Source organism: Cavia porcellus, unplaced genomic scaffold (assembly GCF_034190915.1).
Source record: "Cavia porcellus strain 051 isolate PalLab524CR breed Dunkin Hartley unplaced genomic scaffold, mCavPor4.1 scaffold_38, whole genome shotgun sequence".
In the NCBI taxonomy this organism is placed as follows: domain Eukaryota; kingdom Metazoa; phylum Chordata; class Mammalia; order Rodentia; family Caviidae; genus Cavia; species Cavia porcellus.
The window spans coordinates 4,091,428-4,105,644 of NW_026947521.1; the positions used below are offsets into that span (position 1 = coordinate 4,091,428).

The 14,217-nt window shown below is 42.2% G+C and overlaps 1 long non-coding RNA gene across 2 annotated transcripts in view; it reads left to right on the plus strand.

Annotated features, from left to right (window-relative positions):
* The window catches only part of LOC106026168 (uncharacterized), an 80,210-nt gene extending 66,285 nt beyond the window's left edge, over positions 1 to 13,925 (plus strand). Inside the window, exons 4-6 of one of the 2 annotated variants that reach the window (XR_010045673.1) lie at positions 3,600 to 3,636; positions 10,608 to 10,651; positions 13,629 to 13,925. This is a non-coding gene — a long non-coding RNA (uncharacterized LOC106026168). The remainder of the gene's footprint in view (positions 1 to 3,599; positions 3,637 to 10,607; positions 10,652 to 13,628) is intronic. The other variant, XR_001199801.2, reaches the window with a different exon arrangement.
* The last annotated feature ends 292 nt before the right edge of the window (positions 13,926 to 14,217 follow it).

The window sequence follows — 14,217 nt, forward strand, 5'->3', positions numbered from 1 at the left end:
CTTTTGTACTGAAGAATTTTTTTTGTATGTTATATGTGTTAAAAGAAGGCAGGACAGTTCAGTAATAGAAAGCATTTAGATATTTGAAATACATTGCTCAGGTGAAGTAGACAAAATGCAGACTGCACCATTAGCAGTAGCTCTGGTGCCGATGGTGAACATCACCTCACCTTTGCAGTGTTAGGAATAGAACGAAGAGGCTTTTTTGGAGGAAATAGGAACACGTTATCAAAGCAAAAAGAAATGCTTATCAAGAAGAAACAGGAAACACCTTGTAGCTCTTTTCATTTTCTTTATCTCAGCTAACCAAAAAAACCCACCAGGCCTTTCAATAGAATCTTTACTATGTAAACGTGGAGTTAGCATGTTTCACGAATGCTTTCCAGTAACGCACCTTGCCCAGACGTGCCTGTGTCTGCAGTCACCCCTTATGGAGCCCTAATGTCACAGCAATGCTCAGTGCTTCACATGACCAATACAAACAGAGCCGCGCAGGGTAAGGGGGCTGAAAAGCACCCCATGCCTCCGGGATGACTCTGCAGACCCAGCCTAGGGGAAGTTTCTGCATTGATTTTTATTTTTTTGGTTCTGGGAATTGAACTCAGGACCTTGAGCTTGCCAGGCAGGTGCTGCACCGCCGAGCCATATCCCTGGCCCTGTTGCTGCATTTTTGACGTCATCATTAACAGCAAATGGTCCAGCTCCTGTTAGTGACTCACTGTCTCTGGAGAAGGGTGACTCTGTCACATCCCTTCAGTAGAAAGCAAAGACTAAATGCGACCCTGAGAAGGGTGGCTTGTGTTAGGCCATAATGCAGTCGTTTGGGGGACGAGTTAATAAAAGTTCTGCCTTATGCAAAAAGACTTGTTTTGGATTCTTTTGCTCCCTTGATGATTTCTGAAGGCTGCATCACTCTTTCTTCCTTTCCTAGAAGCCGTCAGTGTGGAGAAGCTTGAAAGCTTTCCCAGTGGCTCCAGTTTGAAGTGACAAGTGAGGAATCCTAGAAAGGAGGCATGAATACTGCAGACAAGTTAGGGGAGGAAGAGAGAAAGAGAAGAGAAGAGAAGAGAGAGAAAGAGAGAAGGCAAATGTGCATCCTGGAGAAAATTATATATTCTCTGAGGATCATCTTTCCATTTTATAATTCTTGGAGTTACAAAGGTAAAACTTTCCAAGCCAACACCAAAGTAGCAACTGGGGAACGTGTTTTCCAGGAGGCTGCTCTGTGCTGCGTTAGTCTAGGAGGAAAAAAAATGGCTCTTGGTAAGTGCAGGTCAGCTCGGCTGACAGGTAGAATTAATGAAAGGGATTGGCGTGAATCTTTGAATTTAAAATGAGAGTCATTATTTTCATTACTCACGACTAATTTGTTGTGCGGAGGATGAGAGCCAGCTGAGTTTGGAGAAGAAAAATAGAGTTTAGGGCAGTGGGTCCTAGAGTTCTAGGGTTGTGGAGGGGACATAGTTAAGGTTATTCTTTCCCCTTTCTTTCTCCTCGTGTTAGCCGGGGGAACATGGGACATTCACATGTTAGTCTTCCCCTCTTGTCTTCGTCTTTGTCCTTCTCTTAAACTTACTATTGCACTTCTTCTTGGTCACAGTAGACATTGTCTCAGGTGCTCAGCCGTCTCTTATCTGGTCCAGACCCACTGCTGGCAACCTTTTTATGCTCTGAGGCCAGCCAGTGAGGCTTTCTGTGCCACATAACCACAGTTGCAGTGCTAAGATATCCCACTGCAGGGAAAACATCAATACAAACAAGAAGTGAGCGTGCATGTGTGGCTGTGTTCCAGTAAGCAAAACAGAGGGCGCAGTGGGCTTGTCACAGACCTGGTTGGTGAGCTCAAATCCTGCACATGCCTCAAAAAAGGTATGGAAGTACAGTTTTTTCTGAGTATAGTTTTAAGCATTTAACATTGTTAAATGTTCAAAAGAGCTCAGATTTGGACTTGGTTTTGGAAGGATACTTGAGCTGGGTATAGAATCCCTGGTTCATTTTTTTCCCTTGAGTCCTGAAGAATAATTATTCAGTGTTGTTTTAGTTTTTGAGCTAGTTTGAGAAGCCTGATTCTGACCTGATGTTTTTTCTTCTTTGTAAATGAAGTTTTTTTGAGGGAGGCAGGGCATGGTGGTGTATGCCTATATTCCCAGCACTCAGGAGGCTGAGGCAGGATCACTGCAAGCATGAGACCAGTCTGGCCTACATGGTGAGTTCAAGGTCAGCCTGGACTACACAGAGGATCTTGTCTCAAAAAAAAATAATGTAAATAAATTTTGTTGTTGTTGAAGCTGCAAAATTTTCCTTCCATTGCGTTTTTTGTTTTGTTTTGTTTTTTGTTGTTGTTTTTTTTTTTTTTTGGTACCAAGGATCGAACTTGGAAGGAAGGACTGCACACTTGCAAGGCAGGCACTTATGTCGCTGAGCTAAATCTCCAGCCCCTTTGATTGTGTTTTGTTTGTGTTATCTTTAAAGTCCAGTTATTTCCTTAAAATATATCTTAGTGTTGCTCATTCAAAGTAAATTTCTCAAGTAAATATTTTAAAATATGAATATTCAGGTCTAATTTTTTAAGAAAACCTTTTTGGATTATAGTCTGAAATATTAGTACTATTCCATTTTCTCTTTTCTTTTAGAAATAAATTATATAACACACATTATTTAAGCTGTATCTAAGCTCTATATTTTATATATAAATTATATATGATGGGTTCACTTTACTATTTTTAATATCTTTTTATTGCTTTCATATTTTTCATTTTCTTTTCTTGGCTATATGCATTTCTCAGTATGCCTCAAACAGTAAGTTTTAGTAAAATCTTATGTTGTCTTTAGCTGATAATTTAGTCTTTAGTTTTGATATGTTTCTTTTGTTTTCCTCAATTTTCTCTAGAGTTTGTTAATGTCTTATTTGTCCATTTTTATCTAGAGTTTTGAATTTCTAACTCATAATGTTATTTTGTGTTTGTCATTGCTTATTTCTTTTATCTAATGCTTAATTTACTTAATGCTAGTGCATTGGGTCATAGCTTTCTCCTATTTTAGGTGGAGTTTATAAAGAATTTAGTAAGATGGGATTTTTTGATGTTAACTTAATTTTTACCTTATAGTGATTTCATATGGATTTTTTCTGTGAATTCTAGAGCATATTGGAATCCATCTCTGTCTCTCTGTACATCTATATTAGCAATATATATATATATATATATATATATATATATATATATATATATATATTATATAAAATTCAAGGAAAGGATCCATGAAAAGGTTTGGGGGATTTTGGATTCCTACTAAATGTCTTTGTTCAAAAGTTCCCTCTTGTGTTCCCTTCAGCAGTACCTATGCAAAAGTTCCCTCTTTTGCATATATTTTTAGGAGTCAATGGAAATTTTCTTTGGGTACAGTTCATTATAGTCTTCTACTTCTGTAATATGGTGAGTCCTCCACTTATAAATTACCTTCAGTCTGCGAGAATGTTTCTAAATCAGATTCATTCATAGGTCTGGCAAAGTGAGTCTTATATATCTTTGATGCAAATATACAATGTAAAGCATAACACCACCCCAATACTGAAAATAAACTGTTTTTTACTTTTACAGCTCTCTCAGATTGGTGGTGCAGTACCCTATAGCAACTGTAAGTGAACTGGCTTCACTTTCGTTTCCATGGTTACTGCTTTGTGCTTCCTGGCATCCCTCCGCATCCCTGCTGCCCTTTCTCCTCCTCCCCGATTCCCTGGGCTCTGGCTGAGCACGGCCCTGCTGTGCAGTATGCACTATGCAGTGGGTGCACAGCGGCACAACCGTGACGATGCTCGGCAGACACGGTGCCACATCCGGGGTCTGCTCGCATCTGTGAAAGTTCACAGCTCCAATGTTCGTGAGTTGGGAACCGTTCTCTGTGTGATGTTACCCGCAGGCCTCCAGGAGCGATTGCTCCTCCAAGTGGGTTCCCTCTGCTTGAGCCCATTTCCCGTAGCTACTGTCTTCACACTGAAGTACTTCCTAGCTCTTTCCTTTGGCTTCTCCAGTGCCTGGTCTGTCCTTTTTAGACATTTCCTTGCTATTTCCCCATTCATAGCGAGAAAAGATGTTACATGTGCTTCTCCTTCACTTTGAGTACAATGTGCTTTTTTCCCTGAAAAACCTACCTCCAGTTCTTTGCTCTAGGATGACCCCTGAAGCTTCCTTTGTTGGTTTGGGATCTTTATTTCATCACGTCTATAAATATTGAAGTCTGCAGTGTGCTGGTTACCCTGTGAACATGCTGTAGGCTGTGTTGTTTGCCATTTACTTGAGTTTTATTTTAGCCTGTGAGTTGTGCCTGTGATATCTGAGAAATGAAGTCTTTCCTCTAGATTGTTAATCAAGAAGTTCAGTAAATAGGCTGGCAATCTGTTTAAATCTTTTGCCTATATTCACATTTTGATAAAAATACAAAAAGGTGAATCAAAATAAAGCACACGTTGGTAAAGGTAGGTAATGTGGTATAGCCTTTACCTGCAATTTCCTCCTGCACTGAGCTTGTTTATTCACTGGTAGGAAGAGTGGGCTAGAGGGCTGTTTACCATGTGGTATTTCCATGTGACAGCAAAGTCAGAGAGAGAAGGGTACATGGTAGTTGAGGACTAGCAGATCTATTAGTACACCAAAAGCTGTATCCACACCAAAATCTATAATGAGCACATTTTTTTGCAGTTTTATGCATAATTTTCAAAAGCTTAGAAGCAACCAAATGTCCTACAATACATTACTAAGTAAATTATAGTACATCCAGGCAATGAATATTGCTGAAAAAGTCAGGAAAAGAATAGAGAAAACTGAAGCACATGAAGGGCACATGAAAAGTTTACATGGTGTATAATCTCAAGCATGTGACCTTCTGGAAAAGTCAGAACTATGGCTGCAGAGAAAAGATCCATGATTCCTCGGGGCGTATGGAGGGAGAGGGGAGAACAGGTCAGAAGGGGATTTTTTGGATTTTATAATGATAGACTCATCACCATACACTCATCCCAACCCCTAGAATATGAAACACAAAGACTAGGTTCTACACAATGAATTTGAGGTGAAAATGTATCCCTTAATGTAGCTTCGTTAGTTGTAAGAAGTGTATCCCACTCGGGTGGGATGTTTTTGAGACTGAAAGGAGACGGTATGTGTGGAGGGAATGTGGGAACTGTCTGGCCTTTCCATGCAACTTTGCTGCAAACCAAAAACTGCTCTAAAACAAAGCCTTTTATAAAGCAAAAACGTACATCAAGTACTGTTGTCAGCTCCTTCACTGTGACAAAATACCTGACACAAACAACTCAAAGGAGGAGAGATTTATTTTGGTTTATGGTTTCAGAGGTTCCAGTCCATAGTTGACTGGTTCCATTGCTAGGGGCCATAGTTGAGGTAAAACAACATGGTGGAAGGATGTGGTGGAGGAAAGCCACTCACCTCATGGCAGCTAGAAAACCCAGAGCGGCAAAAGGACCAGAGAAGAGAGGGCCAGGGACCAGATGTAGTCTACATGGTTACACTTCTAGGATCCAGCCCTTTTAACCAGGGCCCACTACCTCAGTCAACATTACCCTCACTCATGTCACCAAAATTCATCCCATCAGGGGGCTAATCCTTGTGATGAAGTCAGCACCCTTCCTAATTGCTTCCCAAAAGAGCCCAAGAACAAATATCAAGACCTTAGCATGTGTTTTTTTTTTTTTTGGCGGGGGGGATATTTCAAATGCAAACCATAACTAGTAGCTACTGGGTAAACTGGTATCTGGCTTCTGAAAATATAAGAGTATTCATCCCTCCTGCTACCAGAAGAATTGGACACTGATTTCTCATGGCCAAGACATACCATAGAAATTCCTCTTAGTCAAAGGAAGCTGGGACATTCAATGTTACAGCTCTTTTTGAAGACAGCCCACAGACTAGTCTGGCCATTTTGAGGATATAAATTCACAACCATGTCGTTGTAATTCAGGACAACTCTGAAATGTATCTCCTGTCCCTAAGGCCGTGTGGGACTGCTATTTGCCTTTCCTGCAGCCGTGTTTTTATTCGGCTTCTGTATTCAATTCTGCTTCATCCACTGTCTCCCGGCTCGCTCCTGAGAACATTCCGTGAGTGTCACATAGGAAAAATCCACCTGGCATTCTATTTTCCTGAGAAGCCAGCCCAAGGTAATTGGAGATTAATAGTCATTCGAGTGGGCAGATCATAAGCTAGGAGGTTAGTGCTGCCTCGCCTGGAACCATCCAGCACTAACTAGGAACACTGAGAGGCTTGGGAACGCTGCAGTCAGATAATAGGTAAAAATTTCCGAATGGTGAATGGGGTGAAATACTAGTTGAGGAATGCACTGGCAAGTGCAGTGTTTCAGGCATTTGACGAGTTGCAAGGAAATAGTGATTATAAGGATGGTACAATCTACTGTTGCTGAGTCCTGCCAGTGTGTTGGAGGAAGATGAAAAGCTAAAGGTATTGTAGCAGGAAGTTGTGGGAAGTTGCAGATGAGGTCAGGGTTGAAACATGAGAGTGGCATGCCTGCACATGCTGAATCCTCAGCTCCAGAGAGTCTCCCCAACTCCAGAAGGGCCTGTTTAGAAAAGTGAGCCACTCTGAGGCTTGCACGGTGATATCTGAATCAATGCATTACTAAAACTTGAAAAGCAAGATTTTCCCGAGCCTCCTGTCCTGGAAAAGTGATTTCTTCCTGTTAAATGACATTTTATGATCCCTTGGACTTTGACTAAGAGTTAGAAGTTGCACAGTATCAGATCCAGTGAATCAGGTGGATGAGGACATGGACCTCCAGCATGCAGAAGTGGTGCTTCCTTCACATCTCTGCTATGTGCCTGTGTGACCTTTACAAAACCAGGTGACATCAGGAGGCCAGCCAAATAGTCCAGTGGCAGCTACTGGTCAGATGTTGGGTCTTTGCCACAAGAAATCAGTCTTAGGTACATGGCATGCATCTATGATCTTGGCAATGTTCTCTTTTCTTAGCAGTGAAGAGGAACAGACATGCTTTGCCTTCACATTGTGAGGTGACAGTACATATTCATGTCACCCTATGGGACTGTGCTAACACTTCTGATCTCTTCATTATAGTGTGAAGTTTCAGGGACTCAGAATATCAACACCTTCATGCTTTTGATGTTATTTTGAATTAGACTTTTAATTTTGAATTTTGATTGGTGTTAGTTTATAGAACTGCAGCTTGGTTTACGTGTTGATCTTTATTCTGCAACCTGCTAATCTCACATTATTGTGAGAAGACTAGTTGTAGTTTTTTGGGTAGATTTTTTTGAGTTTTTTTTGCACAATCATATAACCTGAAAATAAAGAATTTTGCTTTCACTTGTCCAAACTCTGTATGTTGCATTAATTTTTTTCTGCCATTTTACTTATTAACATCTCTATAATGTTGAGTAGAAGTGGTGAGTTTGGCTGTGCTTTCTTTTTACTTGATCTTAGAAGTGATTAGTCTGTTACCGTTAACTGCAATGTTCCATTAGTGTCTTGGTGATAACATTTTTTTCATAGAACAAGGAGGTCTCTTTTATTTCTAGTCCTCTGTGAGTTTATTTCATGAATGGATGTTGACATAGATGGAGACTTTTTGCCATCTATTGAGATGGTCAAATGTGTGTGTTTTAGTTTTTAAGAGTTAATTGTATTGATTTTAAACTGCTAAACCAAAGTTGCATTTTTAGAAAAACTCATATTATGCCCTCTTATTATTTAAAATACTTTTCAGTACTTTTCATCTAGTTGCCAAGTTCTTGGCAAGAAGTTTTGTATCTATGCTTATGAAATTTTTAGATATTTTTTCTTGTAATCATTTGGGTTTTGCTGTCTGTACATTGCTGGCCTCACAGAAAGAGTTGTGCAATGGTCCCTCACTAATTTCTCGTGAAAAACTTATGGGGAATTATCATTATCTATTTCTATAATGTTATTGTTTAGCTCTAAAATGTACCCCAAGAGGCTCATGAATTTGGAGGTGGGATTTTGGAAAGCTATTGAATATGGCTGTGCTTTATGTCACAGTGGATTGATTCACTGATGAGTTCACAGCTGAATGTGATGTAAGGAGGTGGCATCTGGCTAGAAGACATAGGTTACTGGGGACAGGGCCTGGAAGAGCATATTATTAACCCCAGTTCTTTCTTTCTTTCTTTCTTTCTTTCTTTCTTTCTTTCTTTCTTTTTTTCTTTCTTCCTTTCTCTCATTTTCTCATTCTCTCTTTCTTTCTCTCTGTCTCTCTCTCTCCTTCCCTTCCTGGCTGCAACAGGTTGAGCAGTATTTCCTCTGCTATGCCTCTTCCATGCCATTTCTGCCTTGAACTGAACTCCCTAAAATTGTAAGGCAAATCATGCTCTCTTCATCTTAAGTTCTGAGCATCAGTATTTTATAGCAACAATGAGAAAGTGACTAAGTGAGAAATTGGTTTAAGACACTGACTCCAGAATGGGAGCAAAGATGGGGGATAGATAACAGCTGGCTACAGAGGCTCCCTGAGATAGTCAACTTAGAATTCAACATAATACAGCATGGGGAGCCCCGAACAGAGGGAGATGAATCTCTCATCCCAAGAAGAAACTAAGGTGAGAAGAACCAATCAAACATACAGTCCTGGTGCTATTATTGGAACAGCTAAAGGTTCAGTGCTCCCACTGCAGCGGGTGACTTGCCAAGCTGTCCGAGGTCCTGCCGTTTTGACTCACTGGATGTGCAGTCACACTGAGATCAGGGGTTGGCCAGCCAAATGGAGAGCTGAGCTGGTGGGGAGCCTGCATCGATCTGTGGTGAGTGACGGGAGTGGAGCCATTCCACAGAAAGGGGGCCTCCAGCGGACAACATGCTGGACCCAGGCAGGACTGGCAAATACAAGGGGCAGCAGTGACTTCAGTCAGCTGTTCCCTTCCCCAACGGGATGGGTGGGGTGAGCTAGGCTTGGGTCACGTGACCTGGCTGAGACCTAATAGGTTATCCAAAATCAATTTCCTACAGCAGCAGTGCACACTAACACAGTGAAGACCTCAGAAGTTTGACTGACCCCAGCCCAGCCTCCTTGGGTCCTGCTACTAAGAATGAGCTCCTTGTTTATTTGCTTTGAGGGAGAACTGAAGCCCAGAGAATTAACAGTGTCGAGAATTATGACATCCATTGATGTATTAATTTAACAAACATAGAATGTCTGCAATCTTAAAGATTATGAGCTAGACTTTGGAGTTGTGAAATAAGGAGAAGGATGGCAAAGAATCCTTTGCATTCTTGTTCCTGGGCCTTGGGCTTCTTTCTGAATGTGTCTGTGCTTCTGATTCTTCTTGGCCACAGAGATTGCAGCTAGCTAAAGAGGCCATAGCACACAATGAGGGTCCTCACCTGGGTGGTTTTCCTCCATGGGTGACATTTATCAGGGTCTGGAAACATGTTTGTTATCACAAGTGGGGAGCAGGAGCTCCTGGGCCAGGCGACTTGGCCAAAATGTCAGCAGTGCCTGGGCTGACAAATGCTTGCACACATTCAGTAAAAGGTGTGTACTGGGGCGAGGGGTCCACCATGCTATGACCTGTAGAAAGCTTCCACTAGGCTCCACCTCTGGAGGAGCTCTCCCCGCAAGTCTCTCCTGGTGGCTCATCTAGCTGGGTCCCTGGACAGTGGGAGTCAGCTTGCTCTCTCTCCGCTTGCTGGTAGATTCCTCCTGCTGGAAGATTTCTTCTCCTCCTGGTGGGGGACCCCAGGGTCTCATCTTTGCCTTTGTTCCATTCTGTCCCTAGCCTGTCCTTCCTTTGCTGCCTGCAGAGCTCTATCAGATCTGAATTTGGACACCGATTATCTTGATTCACTCACTTTTCCACCACCAAAAGCAGCAGAAAAGACCACAAAAATGGAAAAATGAGTTTGTTTGTGATGTGGTTACATGGGGGAGGGGCAGTTAGCCCGTCCTTCTGGAGCACACAGAAAGACTCCAATGCACAGGAAGAGTGCAACCCAAGGTGGGAAATAGGCACATGGAGATTTAGCCAGGCATGGACCTGAGGACTGAGGTAGCGTGGATCCTACCTAGCACTGGGCTGGGAGAATGGAAGTCTCTGCTCTCAAGAAGGTGGAGAAACAGCTTGGCCTACTCTTTAAGACTCTTGGCCATGCTTTGTCTTTTTGAGAAAACAAAACAAAACAAAACACTCCTACAACAAAGTAAAATGAAAGCACCTCATTTTGGCAAATGTAGGGAGGGATCTGTCCTTTTGATCTTTTATCCCAGGCTTCTTCTTTTTTAAAGTCCTAATAGGAGACTAAGTACTGTATGAGGGGTTGGGGTGGAGACAATGAAATCTCCTTGGGTACTAGAAAGAGGAGGAGCTGGGAAGGGAGGGGAAGACATATGCATTGGGACACACACACACACACACACACACACACACACAGGGACCCAGAGTAACATGAAGTAGGGCACATACATCAGTGTGGCTTGGCCCTGGCTTCACACCAGCTGCCTAGGTGCTGACACTTCCTGCCTTCCTCCGCTGGAGAAGCGAACGAGCTCTGATCTACGCCTCAATTGTAGCTGTGAGGAGTCCTATTATCCACATTCTCTTACAGGGAGCCTGTGACAGAGCTCTGATGTTCCTAAGATTATCAGACAAGTAAGTAGTAAAGACAAATTTAATTCCAGATGTACTAAGTGAATGGATGTCATTTCCCACACATAACTGTACTCAGTTTATGGTAGATATGCTCTATTTGTGAACTTGATTGGCTTTGGGAATCACTCAGGGGATTAATAAAGCACACTTTAATGTGTGCTTGGGTAAGTCACGGAGAAGGCACGACCTTGAGTAATTACCTGGTCCCTCACCTTCTTCTCTTGCACTCTCAGCCTGCTGTGCTTCCCAGTCACCATGAATTAGGCATCTTTGCTCGTCATGCCCTGCCACCATGATGTAGACCCAACTAAACATGAACTGAATCCCCTGAAATCATGAGCCAAATTAAATTGCACCTTCTTTAAGTTACATTGTTTAGTATGGGTCCCATGAAGGGAAAGCTAGTGCAGAACTTTATGAGAGGGTCCTGCAGCTAACATTTTCTGAAAAAGAGTAAGATAAAATAAAATCCAAAATTTCAAAGCTGCCATATGTACAGTTTATAAAATAAATGGTGGCGAACTGGTTCATGGACTCTTGGACTGACCAATTAACTTAGATATAGAGCAGAGAATTCAGAATGGCTCTCATAGCCATTCCATAGAAGTTTAAACTATAGAAAATGCTTAGTCAGGTGTGGTGGCTCACGACTGTAATCCCAGTACTCAGGAGGCTGAGACAGGAGGATCATTGTGAGTTCGAGACCACCCTGGGTTACAAAGTGAGCTCAAGGCCAGCCTAAACTGCATAGTGAGACCCTGTCTCAAATTTACACAGTTAGCACTGTAAACAACTGAAAAATGGTCAAAATATATCAAATAATTGCTTTATGATATTGTACAACCAGATTGTGCAAGACTACATGATGTTTACAAGAAGGAAAACAAAAGTCATTTGATCTCCGCAGTTACCCCAGCTTTCTCTCTGCGGCAGTGTGCAGACCCTGAGAAGGATATATAAACAGGCTGTAGTTTTCCTAAAGTGAAAAGATAAAAATTGAAGACCTAGGCAGCTAGCTTTGGAGACAGAATATTGGAGAGAAGAGAACTAAAAAGATCTGCAGAGGAGGACCGCAGATTTAGCTCAGTGGCGTAAGCCTCTGCCTGGCAAACATGAGGTCATGAGTTTGATCCCCAGCAACAAAAATTATTAAAAAAATATCTGCAGAGGGATCCCTTAGAACATCTGTCTGATTATTGACGTGCATATGTACAGCAACAAGCTCTACAAGGCTGAAAAATTCTGATGTTCAACCTCTCTCCAGGGCTGGGGATCGTTTGCATTCCAATTAACTAGCTTACAGGGGAAATTGAATGATTTCGTGTTACTAAACAAATTGTTTACAGATGGTGATTAGCAAAGCAAATTTGTTAATTTTGGAGGTGGCAGTTTGAGAAATAAATCCCAAGTTCAGAGGAGAAATCCGGCTGAAGATCTCAAAATGGGAGGTGTCAACATACGGGAAAATGGCATTTGAAAGCATGATCCTGTGGGAGGGCCCCTAAGGAATTCTGAGTAGGCTGGAAATAGAAAAGCAAGAAGAATAAGTAATGGAACATCCCAATGTTTAGAGATCAGGGGACAAAGGTGTCCATAAACATGGGACTAGGACATGAACAGGAGACTAGGAAAATCCTGTGTTTTCTCCAGAAATTCAGTGAAGTGTTTCAGGCAGGAAGAGTGACCAATTGTGTCCAATGCTGCTAAGATTTTAAGTGAGAAGAAGAGTGAGAATTGGCCAGTGAGTTTAGCAGTAAGGAGATACTGACAACAGCTATGTCAGTGGAGTGATGGGTATGACAGCCTAAAAAGAAGAGTTTCAAGGAAAATGGAGAAAAATGCTGAAAATAGTCAAAATGGACAGCTGTTGTAAAGGGGGAAGAAAATCAACAGGCAGATGCGGTGGAATCAAAACATTATTAGTGGTAAGAGATCTTACTGTGTCCTTGTATATTGATAAGGACAAATCAACAGACATGGGAAAATGTGATAGTGTAGAGGCACAGCTGAGAACTGCAGAAATAATTACATTACAGGAAGTACCGTCCTTGGATAGGTAAGAAGGACTATTATCTACTGCCCAAGACTGATGCTGACTCAAGCTGGAAGGACAGACAAGTGTCCTCTTTCAATCGGAGTGAAGGGGTATCCATGGAGACAGACTGAGCTGATATTTCAGGGCTGCATTGTTAGGAGAGTCCTGGTTTAAAGCTGCTGTCTACTGCTCAGCCTTAGGGAAATCATACATAGGAACAGATATCAATTAGGTTTAAGGCTTGGAGGTTGGGGAGAGCAGGCATTCTTACAGAGAATGGTTCTAGTCTGTGCCTGAGATAGGAGTGAACATCAGCACCCAAGAGAAGAAAGAGCCCAGCATGCTAAGGCGCAGCTAACATGCTTTAAGAAGGATGGGGTGAAGACAGACATTGGATCATTTTACAAGATTAATGAGAGAAGAGCTGGGAACTTGAGGATTTAGGCAACAAAGTCAACTGTAGTGATGGAACAAAACCCAACACTCTATGTGAGAACATCAGGAACAAGAGCGTAAGGACAATGACAAGTTTAGGATGAACCCTATGGCCTTATAGTTTAGCCGCGGCTCAGAACTTCTGGCATCAGGCCCCGGAAAGAAGTCGGGAAGGAGGGTATGTGGACAGGGATCCAGTGACTTCAAGCAGAAATTATGGAACAAGCATTTTAGCAACTATGACGAGGATGAAAATGGGTGAGTGATGAATAGAACAGAAACAGATCTTGAGAGGAAAGACATCAGCAGCCCGGTGTGTTGATCATCTACTTGGAATTTGCAACACTCATGAATGGGAACAGGTCTACAGAGGGACCAGTAGCTAGTTAGGATCACGTGTCTAAAATTCTCTCTTTGTTCTGTAAACTGCAGAGAATGTGCATTGTGAGTCTGAGCGGGTTGAAATCGTTGTAACTATGTTCAGACTTCTTCCCTTCTCCTCCACAGGTGTGGACAGCTTATTGAGGAATCTAATGCACATCTGCCCTGTCACCTTCACCATAGACGGAGGTCAGGTCAGAAAATTCCTGGTACGTTTCTCAGCCAGCATTGAAGTCCTTGGCCATGCTGAGGCATCTCGCAGCAGAGCCCACTCACCTGCCTGGCCAGCCACAGTCTCCGCATGCCCATTTCTCCCCTTTTGATGTCTGTGTTATCAATGCCTTTAACCATATATTCAAATAATTTTTGGTCTGTTTTATGCAGCGGCTTGTGGAGAAGAATAAAGTATTAGACTTCAAAGTCCTCCATGTTATGAATCTGATGTGGATAGGTGCATTTATAAAACATATTCACCTCTATTACTTTGGGGAGTCCCTATGTCAAAGCTTTGGAGGGAGGGAGTTTGGAAAATCTGCATTTTCCATAATGACACACCATGAATCGGTGACTTATTGACAGGGTCCTGACTCCCCAGGGACTGTGCTGGCCTCTAATAACCTGGTCACTTATGTGTGCTTACCAATGCAGATTTTGAGGTGAACTCAATCAGTGCAGGAAGAGATGTGGTCGTAGAAAGTCGCTGGAGATAAGTAGG